Source organism: Terrapene carolina, unplaced genomic scaffold, assembly GCF_002925995.2.
Source record: "Terrapene carolina triunguis isolate 2854851 unplaced genomic scaffold, T_m_triunguis-2.0 Scaffold189, whole genome shotgun sequence".
In the NCBI taxonomy this organism is placed as follows: domain Eukaryota; kingdom Metazoa; phylum Chordata; order Testudines; family Emydidae; genus Terrapene; species Terrapene triunguis.
The window spans coordinates 14938404-14950939 of NW_020664540.1; positions in this window are offsets into that span (position 1 = coordinate 14938404).

Genomic DNA, 12536 nt, shown 5'->3' on the forward strand with positions numbered 1-12536 from the left:
GCTCAGTTCTGTCCAGTTTAGAAGCACCCTGGTCCCTCAGACCCCCCCAAAAGGTGCAGCTTTCCAGGAGGAACACAACCCTCAGGGTCTGAAGGGTGATATGGCCTAGAAGGGCTGAGGATAATTTATCTGAGGGAGGTCCTATCTGAGCCAGCTCGTATTCAGAACTCGTGAAATCTTCCATCTTCAGGCTGCCGGTCACCTTCAGTATCTGGGGTATACATTTTGGGAGAGCACCTGAACGTGTGTCCCAATAATGCGGTCCACTTGTCAGACATCTGGGTTTCCCTAAGCCTCCCACCTAGTGCTTTTCATGGCAAGTACGGAGCATTGGGCAGCTGGCTGCGTTTCTCTGTGGCGAACCGTCTGGTAGCTGAGCCAGTGCAGTAATAATGCGGGAGTCATTTACTGCTGCTATAGGCCAGCAGTGACTTTCTAGCACCTCAGGCGCAAGGATGGGGCGGGTGGCGGGAGGGTGAGAGGGCTGTCTCTGAGTCACAATGCCCGCTGGGGCTGCTGCTACCGGGGTGGGGGGGACAATTCGCACACGACCCTTTGCTAAAGCTATTGTCACCAGCTAGCTCTCATCCATTAGAAACCTGCAAGGTAAAAATAGGCATAAGATGATAAAGGACATGCAGTAGCAATTTTGTGTAATCAAAAAGTAAGTTTAAGTTTAAATCCGTGGGATTTTTGGCTCAATAAAAGCTTCTGGCTAAGTTCCTTGATGTGACATACACAGGCTTAAAGGCCACATTGGAGTCATCTATTATTCAACACCCCTGTGGGCCACCAGCCCAGGGGCAAGGTTTCAGTAAGAAACCCCAGAAGGTCCTTTTGCCTTCTTGCCTCCTTTCCCGGGGACTGGCTGAACGCCTCGGAGATGTTGCCATTTCCACTGCAACTGCCGTGCGCCTTCATGAATAAAACATCAGCTAATATTACATTTGAATTACAAATGAGCGCCGTGAAAAGAGGCATTCTGCAAGCTATGGGATCAAGGAGGAATTTTTTTTATTAAAAAAACCCCCAAGTTTGGTATCTGCAATAGTGAAGTGAAGCAAATGGTCTGGGGGGACGCTGAATGGAGCTATTCCTACTGGAACCTGGCGGGAAGGTGGGGTTATGTTGAAGAAGCCATCAGTAATTGCCTAATTTCAGTAGATGTAATACAGCTGTTTCTGTTAGCATCTCTCACATAGCATAAAAAGATCAGAAGGCAGGCCCAGGTCATTAGAATACAAACAACCAACGCAGATGTTTGCAATGCAAGGCGGGTTATCTGTGCTACTGCTTATGGGCCTGTCTAGCTCATAAGAATGTCTGATCCCTAGATTCTGGAGTAGACAAAGACATAACATTGGTTGATTATAATGTTATTTTACTCACATATTAACTGGAGACCATTTCATTACATTATAACAATATATATCAGTGGGCCAAATTCAGCTTATGCAGGTATTAATTCTACGGAAGTGACGAGCTTTCTCATACAGTATCATGTAATTACTCAGTAATTGTTATTTCCACTTTCTAAATCACAGCCTACATTACATAGTAATTGCTCTTTGGACTCAGTAAGCCTAATTAATTACCAAGCCAAATACAGAAACATGTAATTACTTACAACGTAATGACATTGTGCGGACTGGTTTTTAAGCAGAGCTCTTCAACAAAATTAAGAGGGAGTTCTGCTAAACAATTGCTGGTACATTGGTAAGCCAGGGTATTGGTATTTGCTAAGGAATCCATTGTCTGGTAACACAGCATCATCAGCAAAAGTTATTCACATTCAAGGTCCCACAGGACAATGACCCAGGTACGTACTGATTTAATGTCTGCAGGGGAAATTCTGAAGAGACCCAAGGACTTGGACCCTTTCAAACGGGGGCAGATTAAGCACATTGGTTTGTGGATTCAAATCCTGGCTACCGGGGTGCTCAGGGCCCCAGAGACCTGAGATCCACTGATCCAACTGTAGGGCGGTGACAGGGTGTACTGGCCCCGCACTGGAGCAGTCATGGTAGGAAGCAGCCCAAGGAGGGACTAGCCAGTGTGCCGGAGGCAGTCGATGTGTTGCAGGTGGATTCCCCACTGACTTAGTGGTGAACCCATTTGCCACTACCAGAGCCCTGGTCTGGGACCTGGTGGAGCAGGAAGGGCCTGGGTCCCCCTACCCAGCCACCCCTTTTGCGGGGCGGCCCACTGAACTCCCTCCGACTGACTCTGGCCCCGAGGCCACGTTTCCCTGCATCCAAGGGGACTTTCATTAGTGCCAGCCATTGGTCCCCACAGCCCAGAGGTTGAGGACAGCCATTTGGACTTGACCATGGAGCTACTATGCCCTGGCCTCAACCCAGGGGGACAGGGTGAACTATCCCCACAAAAGGGGCCCATCTTCTGGCAGAGAGTGACCCAGGTGGCACATAAGGTGAGGACTAGTTTGAGGATGGGGGTTGGCTCTGCCAGTCCTCTGTTGCCTTCTGTGTTTAAATGTACAATGTTATGGGTTAAAAGCAATAGAGAGTCCTGTGGCACCTTTAAGACTAACAGATGTATTGGAGCATAAGCTTTCGTGGGTGAATGCCCACTTCGTCGGATGCAATGTTATGGGTTGTATATCATCTCCAACACACACAAATGCCGTGCTAAGTTCAAACATGAGGCAGTAAAAGGCAAGAGGCAGGTGCATGTGTCAAAGCAAGCCCTTAGGCAGCTGGGCACACCTGTGACCAGGGGCTTGGGATGGGCCACACTGGGAATGCCACACTCAGGGCCGACTCAAGGAATAGGGCAGACAATCCCCAAGGCTGGTGGTTTACGCTCTAGTTAGATTTACCAAGCCAGTAACAAAAGAGCTTCTGCACTACCACACTGGTTAATCAGGAAACAAACACGGTCCCCTTTAGGCATTCTAGTCATTGGCTCCCATCCAGACAACCAAGTCTAATATAGTGAGAGGTTATTGAAAACTCATTTTCACCATATGTGAGGTTCTACTAATCCCAAAGGATCAGACACTTCTCTCCAGGTCAATATGAATCTCAGATCTTAACCCAAATATCATGCTGTTAGCCAATCCTTAGTAAACTAACTAAAGATTTATTAAGAAAAGAAAAGAAGAGTTGTACATGGTTAATAGACCATATACATGCCAATGATTGCAAAGTTCTTATATTGGGTTTGTAGCAGTGAAGGAACAGACTGCTGGCTTGTAAAGTCTCTCTGGAAGGTCCTCAGCCCATAGTTCAAGATGCTTCTGTTAGTTGTAAATCCACAGTTCAGAGAATTAGAGCAGGAAAGAGCAAAAGGGAGGTGGCTCAGGGATCTTTTATATCCTTTGCCATGTGCATGGAAATTTACTGTCCCAAGCAAAGCCCACGGACCTGTTGCATGCAGAGTTACTGGACCAAGATGGAGTCCAGGGTCACATGTCTGTATCATATGTCCTTACATGCTTTGCCAGCTCACGGAGGCAGCCATTGCTCATATTCTTTCTGAGGTGTCCACAGGAAAGGCTTACTGGGCGGGATGAATTTCTTCAATGGCCCATTATGAGCTGAGTGTCCTTAATAGGCCATCAGTACATAGCTGTCTAGTCCTGCTATAAATCTATCTGGAGGGTGTCACCCAGGAACGAAACTTGTTTAAGATACAAGTACATAGCCAATATTCATAGCTTCAGATTTAAAGATGATACATGGATTTAATCAGGATAATCATACTCCATAGATTGTAAGTTTTCTATTGACACCTTACATGATACGCTATGTGCAAGATGTGTTGCAATTATATAAATGGTCATCTTTAATCATACAGCCTCACACCTCCAAAGAACCACAACGTGAAGCAGTGATTCCAAAACCCTTCTCTGAGAGGAGAAGAGATGTTCCTATGGTTATGGTGAACCACTACTGCCATCTTTCCTTATAGATCCTTGCCTCCCCAGTCCAGCACTGGAGTAACCTTATTACTTTAATTGGTTTGCAAAGGTTTAGCTGGGGGAAGAATTAGCCCAGTATATTTAGAAGTAGTCCAACAAAATTCCAGGTACTTAGCATCCCAGAAGGTAGAGACTGAGTTCTTGGGCTTCGTGTTATCCCCAGAAGGGATCCAGCTGGACCCATGCAAGGTCCAAGCCATCCAAGATTGGTGACACCCCACTCAGTACTTGACTTCCCAGTGTTTGTCAATTTTTATTGATGATTCCGCCCAAATTTTTCAAGACAAATCAAGCACCTCTCTGCTCTCCTCCAGGGAAAACTGCCCAGTTCTAGTGGTCTCCCAAGGCCCAGCATGCATTCAATCAGCTGAAATTTGCCTTCATTATCGCACCCATATTGGCTCATCCAGATATCATGCAAGCCTTCATTGTAGAAGTTGATGCCTCCAGCACAGCAATCAGGGCTCTCCTCTCCCAACAACTTGGTCCCGAACAAGTATTATACCCATGTTCTTATTAATTGAGGAATCTCACCTCTGCAGAGCTAAACTACAATAAAAACCACCTAGTGCATGTCGGCATTACCTGAAAGGAGCTCCCCATCCACTCCAGGTATTCACTGATCATACAAATCCAGAATGCTAGATTCTGTGACAAGTTAATCCAGTCCCTTTTTGAACTCCAATTATCCCATTCTTTGAAGATTCACTTGGTGTTTCATGTATTGCTTTCAAAACCCTACACGGAAAATTCTTTCCCTCACAGCCATCTCCTCCACTGGTACAGATATAGGGCCACGAGGAGCACATGGTTCACAAGATCCTGGACTCTAAACGGAAACGTGGCAGGCTCTGGTAATTTATTGACTGTGAGGGTGTTGGAATTATTAATAATATTTGAAATTATTAATATTAAAATGGGAAACAACCAAACACTTATTTAACTATAAATTCGTTTTATTAAATCCAAAGGGCAAATGGTACAAATACAATTGTTCTGAACATGACTAACAAGCCTAAATAATAAGTAGGGCTGTCAATTAATTGCAGTTAATACAAGCGATTAACACAAAACAAATGAACACGTGTTTTTTTAATGAGAATTAATCACACACTTCTGTTTTGACCCTCTTCACTTACTGTACTTCATTGCTTGGCGTACATTGGCCCAGTTCTACTGTGTTCTCGTAATCTGGAGTGATTAAATATCAGAGAAAGTTAATGGAGCAAAGCAGCAAAAGTTCAGGTCCTTTGAATGGGAAGTTTATTTTTAAAAAACTTCTGGATGGTTCTCTGGATAAAAAGATGATTATCTGTAGCTATTGCAAGGCTGAGTTCCAATATCATCGAAGTACTTCACCTCTGCAGTACCACCTATACGCTAACCATGTTTTTGCCTCCAGTTCTTATGCTACTGATAGCCCACTGCCAGCAAGTGAATCCCGCCAGCCAGGAAAAAGTACACTTAGAGTTTCAGGATCGCTACAAGCCCATGGATCAAACAAAGTACAACAGCTTAACCAATGCTATTGCAAAGTGGATAGCTACAGACTGCAGACCACTCAACATTGTAAGCGATAGAGGGCTAAGAGATAGTATTCAAATTGCATCTTCCAATCAGTTATACACATTGCCTTCCCGAGGAACCATTGCATCACGAATACATGACCTACTAGAGAATCATAGAATATCAGAGTTGGAAGGGACCTCAGGAGGTCATCTAGTCCAACCCCCTGCTCAAAGCAGGACCAATCCCCAACTAAATCATCCCAGCCAGGGCTTTGTCAAGCCTGACCTTAAAAACCTCTAAGGAAGGAGATTCCACCACCTCCCTAGGTAACCCATTCCAGTGCTTCACCACCCTCCTAGTGGAAAAGATTTTCCTAATATCCAACCTAAACCTCCCCCACTGCAACTTGAGACCATTACTCCTTGTTCTGTCATCTGGTACCACTGAGAACAGTCTAGATCCATCCTCTTTGGAACCCCCTTTCAGGGTAGTTGAAAGCAGCTATCAAATCCCCCCTCATTCTTCTCTTCTGCAGACTAAATAATCCCTGTTCCCTCAGCCTCTCCTCCTCATAAGTCATGTGCCCCATCTCCCTAATCATTTTTGTTGCCCTCCGCTGGACTCTTTCCAATTTTTCCACATCCTTCTTGTAGTGTGGGGCCCAAAACTGGACACAGTACTCCAGATGAGGCCTCTCCAATGCCGAATAGAGGGGAATGATCACGTCCCTCAGTCTGCTGGCAATGCCCCTACTTATACAGCCCAACAGCCACACTATTGACTCATATCCAGCTTCTTATCCACTCTAGCCCCTAGGTCCTTTTCTGCAGAACTGCTGCCTAGCCACTCGGTCCCTAGTCTGTAGCAGTGCATGGGATTCTTCCGTCCTAAGTACAGGACTCTGCACTTGTCCTTGTTGAACCTCATCAGATTTCTTTTGGCCCAATCCTCTAATTTGTCTAGGTCCCTCTGTATCCTAATCCTACCCTCCATATTACAATGAGAAGACTACAAAGTTGGAGCTTCTGAAAAATGCACTAGCTGTTGTTTTGACTTGTGATCACTGGACATCCTCGAGCAGTCACAGCTATCTTGGAGTCACGGCACACCTATTGATGCCGCATGGACACTGCAGTCATTTGCTTTAATGGGAATGCATACTGAACAGAAACATTATGCTGAAACATGTGCAGAGCATTTCTTGGATTTTGCCAAAGCATGGCACATTCAAGAAAAGGTAACCACAGTTAGTACTGACAGTGCACGTAATATGATGGCCGCAGCCAGTCATTTGCTTTTTGAATAAATGACGTGCATCGTGCACAGTCTGCAGCGATCCATTACAGTAGCGCTCAGCGATAGCGGCTTTGAAAACACGCCGGCAAAATGTAGAAAACTTGTGGGCCATTTCAAACACAGTCCAGCTAACAGTACAGAGCTAGAAATACAACTAGCTACAAACAGAGAGACACAAGAACCTCTTGTACAAGATATTTCAACCAGATGGAATTCCACATTGGGTATGGTTCAGCGCCTGCTTAGACATAAAGCCACTATCACAGCCACATTAGTTCTTCAAAAGCATAATCTATCAGTGCCTGCAGGTTTGTGACTGAACTCCTTGGGGGACAATGGTATGTCTCCTGCTCTGTGATTATACCCCCATTCTGCCATAGATTTCATTTATGGTGGGCTCAGATGATGACCCAGCTCATGTTGTTCAAATTAAAAACACTTTCACTGTAGATTTGACAAAACACGAAGAAGGTACCAATGTGAGATTTCTAAAGATAGCTACAGCACTCGACCCAAGGTTTAAGAATCTGAAGTGCCTTCCAAAATCTGAGAGGGACGAGGTGTGGAACATGCTTTCAGAAGTCTTGAAAGAGCAACACTCGGATGCAGAAACTACAAAACTTGAACCACCAAAAAAGAAAATCAACCTTCTGCTGGTGGCATCTGACTCAGATGATGGAAACGAAGGTGCATCGGTTCACACTGCTTTAGATCGTTATCAAGCAGAACCCGTCATCAGCATGGAAGCATGTCTTCTGGAATGATGGTTAAAGCATGAAGGGGCATATGAATATTTAGTATATCTGGCAGGTAAATACCTTGCAACACCGGCTACAACAGTGCCATGTGAACGCCTGTTCTCACTTTCAGCTGACATTGTAAATAAGAAGCGGGCAGCATTATCTTACATATATGTAAAAAAACTAGCTGAATAAGACATAGTACTGAGTGGACTTGTAGGCTCTAAAGTTTTACATTGTTTTGTTTTTGAGTGCAGTTATGTAAAAAAAAATTCTACATTTGTAAGTGGCACTTGCACAACAAAGAGATTGCACTATGGTACTTGTAGGAGGTGAATTGAAAAATACTTTTTCTTTTTTACAGTGCAAATATTTGTATTAAAAAATTATAATATAAAGTGAGCACTGTACACTTTGTATTCTGTGTTGTAATTGAAATCAATGTATTTGAAAATGTAGACAAATATCCAAAAATATTTATAATCAATTTAAATTGGTATTTTATTATTGTTTCGCAGTGCAATTAAAACTGATTAATCACGACTATTTTTTTAATCTTGCAATTAATTGCAATTATTTTTTGTAATCGTTTGATGGCCCTAAAAATAAGCAATTGACTACATCCCAACAATAAAACGCGTATAAGCATTTGATCAAGATACTTACAAATGGGCTAAACCCAGGGGTGCTTAGACCCATATTGTTTGGCTCCAACAGGTCAGGAAGGTTGTCAAGGCTGCTTCCCCACTTTGAACTTTAGGGTACAAATGTGGGGGCCTGCATGAAAACTTCTAAGCTTAACTACCAGCTTAGATCTGGTCCGCTGCCACCATCCCAAAGCTAATTCCCTTCCCTGGGTAGCCTTGAGAGACCTTCACCAATTCCCTGGTGGATCAAGATCCAAACCCCTTGGATCTTAAAACAAGGAGAAATTAACCATCCCCCCTCCTTCCTCCCACCAACTCCTGGTGGATCAAGATCCAACCCCCTTGGATCTAAAAACAAGGAAAAATCACTCAGGTTCTTAAAAAGAAGGCTTTTAATTAAAGAAAAAGGTAAAAATCCTCTCTGTAAAATCAGGATGGGAAAATAACTTTACAGGGTAATCAAACTTAAAGAGCTCAGAGGACCCCCCTCTAGCCTCAGGTTCAAAGTACAGCAAACAGAGATAAACACTCTAGTAAAAGGTACATTTACAAGTTGAGAAAACAAAGATAAACTAACACACCTTGCCTGGCTGTTTACTTACAAGTTTGAAATATGAGAGACTTGTTCAGAAAGATTTGGAGAACCAGGATTGATGTCTGGTCCCTCTCAGTCCCAAGAGCAAACAACCTCCCAAACAAAGAGCACAAACAAAAGCCTTCCTCCCCCAAGATTTGAAAGTATCTTGTCCCCTTATTGGTCCTTTGGGTCAGGTGTCATCCAGGTTACCCGAGCTTCTTAACCCTTTACAGGTAAAAGGATTTTGGAGTCTCTGGCCAGGAGGGATTTTATAGTACTGTACACAGGAGAGCTGTTACCCTTCCCTTTATAGTTATGACAAAGGTATTAGCAAAGAACCCATTAAGAGTTTACTTTTCACACTCTTTAACAAACAAGGGCTGTCATTGCCAATTACTGACTTCAGCTAAAACCAGTTGGCGACAGTTCACCCTTATTTCTAGTCTTAACCAGATAAGATTTCAAACCTTTCTCCCCAAGGCCTTTCCTCTCCTCCTCCTTGCTGTCCAGCAGTTTTCCCATTGCACCTGGGTTCACACAGGCTTTTACACTGGTGTGTGGGTTAGGGAAGGGCTGTATTGGCTCATTTTAAATCCGATTCTTTGTTTTATTTAAAACCATCTGCAGTCATCCCTGTTGACCAGAGGCCTTTTGAGAGACTTCCCCCTATCTCATTAGCTATTATTTGAACCAGACATATTCCTTCTGGCCTCTTAACTCATTATTTTCAAGACCTTCATTCAACTTGCAAGTCAAGACCTCTCTTTACAACACATATATTTCCTTAAGCTAACTCCAATTCTTTAACTTCCTACTTATCCTACAGAGGGGCGTGGTCCTGGGGAGTGCACCTGGGAGCTGGCGGGAAACGTACATGCCCCCGCACAACCATTCCCTAGGAATCCCCTTGAGAAGCCCAGTCCAGCATTACCCTGGGGGCACCCCTTGGGGATGGGGTGATGTCAAAGACAACAGGTCTCAAGATCTTATCCTCCGGGCTCTTTGGAGGCACTACGTTCCAACAGTTTGAACAACCACCAGAACTAGATGCTGAGCTCTGACAGAGGACTCCAGTCCTGGGATCTGATTGGTGGAACTCTGGGGATCCTGATTGGTTCCCTGCTTGTATTTAAATCAAGCACAGGAGCGTGAAGTTGTCCATGCAGCTGGGTTTCCCTTGCTTAGGACTGCTTCCCTTGTGCTACCTGTTCCTACTGCATGACTGACAACGAACACTCCGTTTGCCCTCTGGCCTGTCTTGGACTCTGGTCTCCTGGTAGCTGATCTGGCTTGGCTCCCAGCTAGGGTTGCCAACTTTCTAATTGCACAAAACCAAACACATTTGCTCCGCCCCCTTCCCCACCCCTTCCCTGAGGCCCTGCTCCTTCCCCGAGGCCCTACCCCCCACTCACTCCAGCTCCCCTCCGCAAAAAAATAAATTGACACAAATCTGACATCAAGAATCATAACATTCAAAAACCAGTAGAAGAACACTTCAACCTCTCTGGTCACTCAGTAACAGACTTAAAGGTGGCAATCTTGCAACAGAAAAGCTTCAAAAACAGACTCCAATGAGAAACTGCTGAACTTGAATTAATATGCAAACTAGATACCATCAATTTAGGCTTGAATAGAGACTGGGAGTGTCTGGGCCACTACACACATTGAATCTGTTTCCCCATGTTAAGTATCCTCACACCGTCTTGTCAAACTGTCTGAAATGGGTCATCTTGATTATCACTACAAAAGATTTTTTTCTCCTGCTGATAATTGCTCATCTTAATTAATTAGCCTCTTAGAGTTGGTAGGGGAACTCCCACCTTTTCATATTCTCTGTATGTGTATATATATCTCCTTACCATATGTTCCAGTCTATGCATCCTATGAAGTGGGCTGTAGCCCACAAAAGCTTATGCTCAAATAAATTTGTTAGTCTCTAAGGTGCCACAAGTACTCCTGTTCCCCTCCCGTAGTCGTTCGCTCTCCCGAACCCTCACTAACTTTCACTGGGCTGGGGCAGGTGGCTGGAGTGCAGGAGGGGGTGAGGGCTCCAGCTGGGGGTGTGGGCTCCGGGGTGGGGCCAGAAATGGGTTCAGGGTGCAGGAGGGGGCTCTGGGCTGGGGCAGGGGGTTGGGGTGTGGGAGGGAGTGAGGGCTCCAGCTGGTGGTGCAGGTTCTGTGGTGAGGTTGGAGATGAGGGGTTTGGGGTGCAGGAGGGGGCTCAGGACTGGGGCAGGGGGTTGGGATGTGGGACAGGGGGTTCAGGCTCCGGGAGGGAGTTTGGGTGTGGGAGGGGGCTCAGGGCTGGGGCAGAGGATTGGGGTGTCAGAGCAGGTTCAGGGTGTGGGCTTCGGGAAGGGGTTCCAACCTGGGGCAGGTGATTGGACTGCAGGAGGGGGTTAGGGGTGTGGGCTCCGGCTGGGTGACACTTACCTCAGGTGGCTCCCAGTCGGCGGTGCAACAGGGCTAGGGCAGGCTCCCTGCCTGCCCTGGCTCCACGCAGCTCCCAGAACCAGCCGGCATTTCTCTGTGGCCCCTAGGTGCAGGGGCAATCAGGGAAGCTCCGTGTGCTGCCCCTGCCCCCAGCCCTGGCTCCGCAGCTCCCATTGGCTGGGAGCCGCGGCCAATGGGAGCTGCGGGGACAGCACCTACGGACGTGGCCAGTGTGCACCATGGAGTGCCAACTGGCCATGCCTCCACCTTGGGGCCAGACGTGCTGGCCGCTTCCAGGAGCGGCACAGAGCCAGGGCAGGCAGGAAGTCTGCCTTAGCCCCACTGCACTGCCGACCGGGAGCTGCCTGAGGTAAGCGCCACCCGGCCGGAGCCTGCACCCCATCCTGCACCCCAACCCCCTGCCCCAACCCTGAGCCCTCTCCCGCACCCAAATTCCATCCTGGAGCCTGCACCCAGAACCTCCTCCTGCACCCCAAACCCCTCATCCCCATCCCAGAACCCACACCCCCAGCCAGAGCCTCACCCACTCCCACACCCCAACCCCCTGCCACAGCCCAGAGCCCCCTCCCACACCCTGAATCCCTCATTTCTGGCCCCACTCCGGACCCTGCATCCCCAGCTGGAGCCCTCACCCCCCCCCTTCCCCCGCACTCCAACCCCCTGCCCCAGCCCAGTGAAAGTCAGTGAAGGTGGAGGAGAGTGAGCGACTGAGGGAGGGGGGCTGGAGTGATTGGGGGTGGGGCCTTGGGGAAGGGGCGGGGCCTCGGGGAAGGGGCGGGGCAAGGGTGTTCAGTTTTGTGCAATTAGAACGTTGGCAACCCTACTGTAGTGTGCCCTCTGCTTCTCCAAAGTCCCAAAAATTGACTTGTGTAAATCAGTGAGTTCCATTCAAGTCAGTGGAACTCAGACAAGTTACACTGGCTGGGGATCTGGCCCTTAGGCTAGGTCCACACGACCCGCCCGATTCGGCGGGTAGAGATCGATCTTCTGGGATCGATTTATCGCGTCTCATCTGGACGCGATAAATCGATCCCAGAAGCGCTCCCCCGTCGACTGCGGAACTCCTGCTCGCCGAGAGGAGGAAGCGCTGTCGACGGGGGAGCTTGCCTGCGCCGCGTGGACCCGCAGTAAGTAAACTTACTTCGATCTAGGAAACGTCGACTTCAGCTACGCTATTCTCGTAGCTGAAGTTGCGTTTCCTAGATCGATCCCCCGTCCCAATGTGGACCAGCCCTTAGAGTTCTTGAGTGAAATTCTCCGAGTACGACGCCGGAAGGAATTAATGACAGCCTTAGACCCAAATGCTATTTAAAAGGAGTTTTTTGAGTGGAAAAGCTGCTGCTAATGTCTGATCTATTTCCGTGGTTGTAG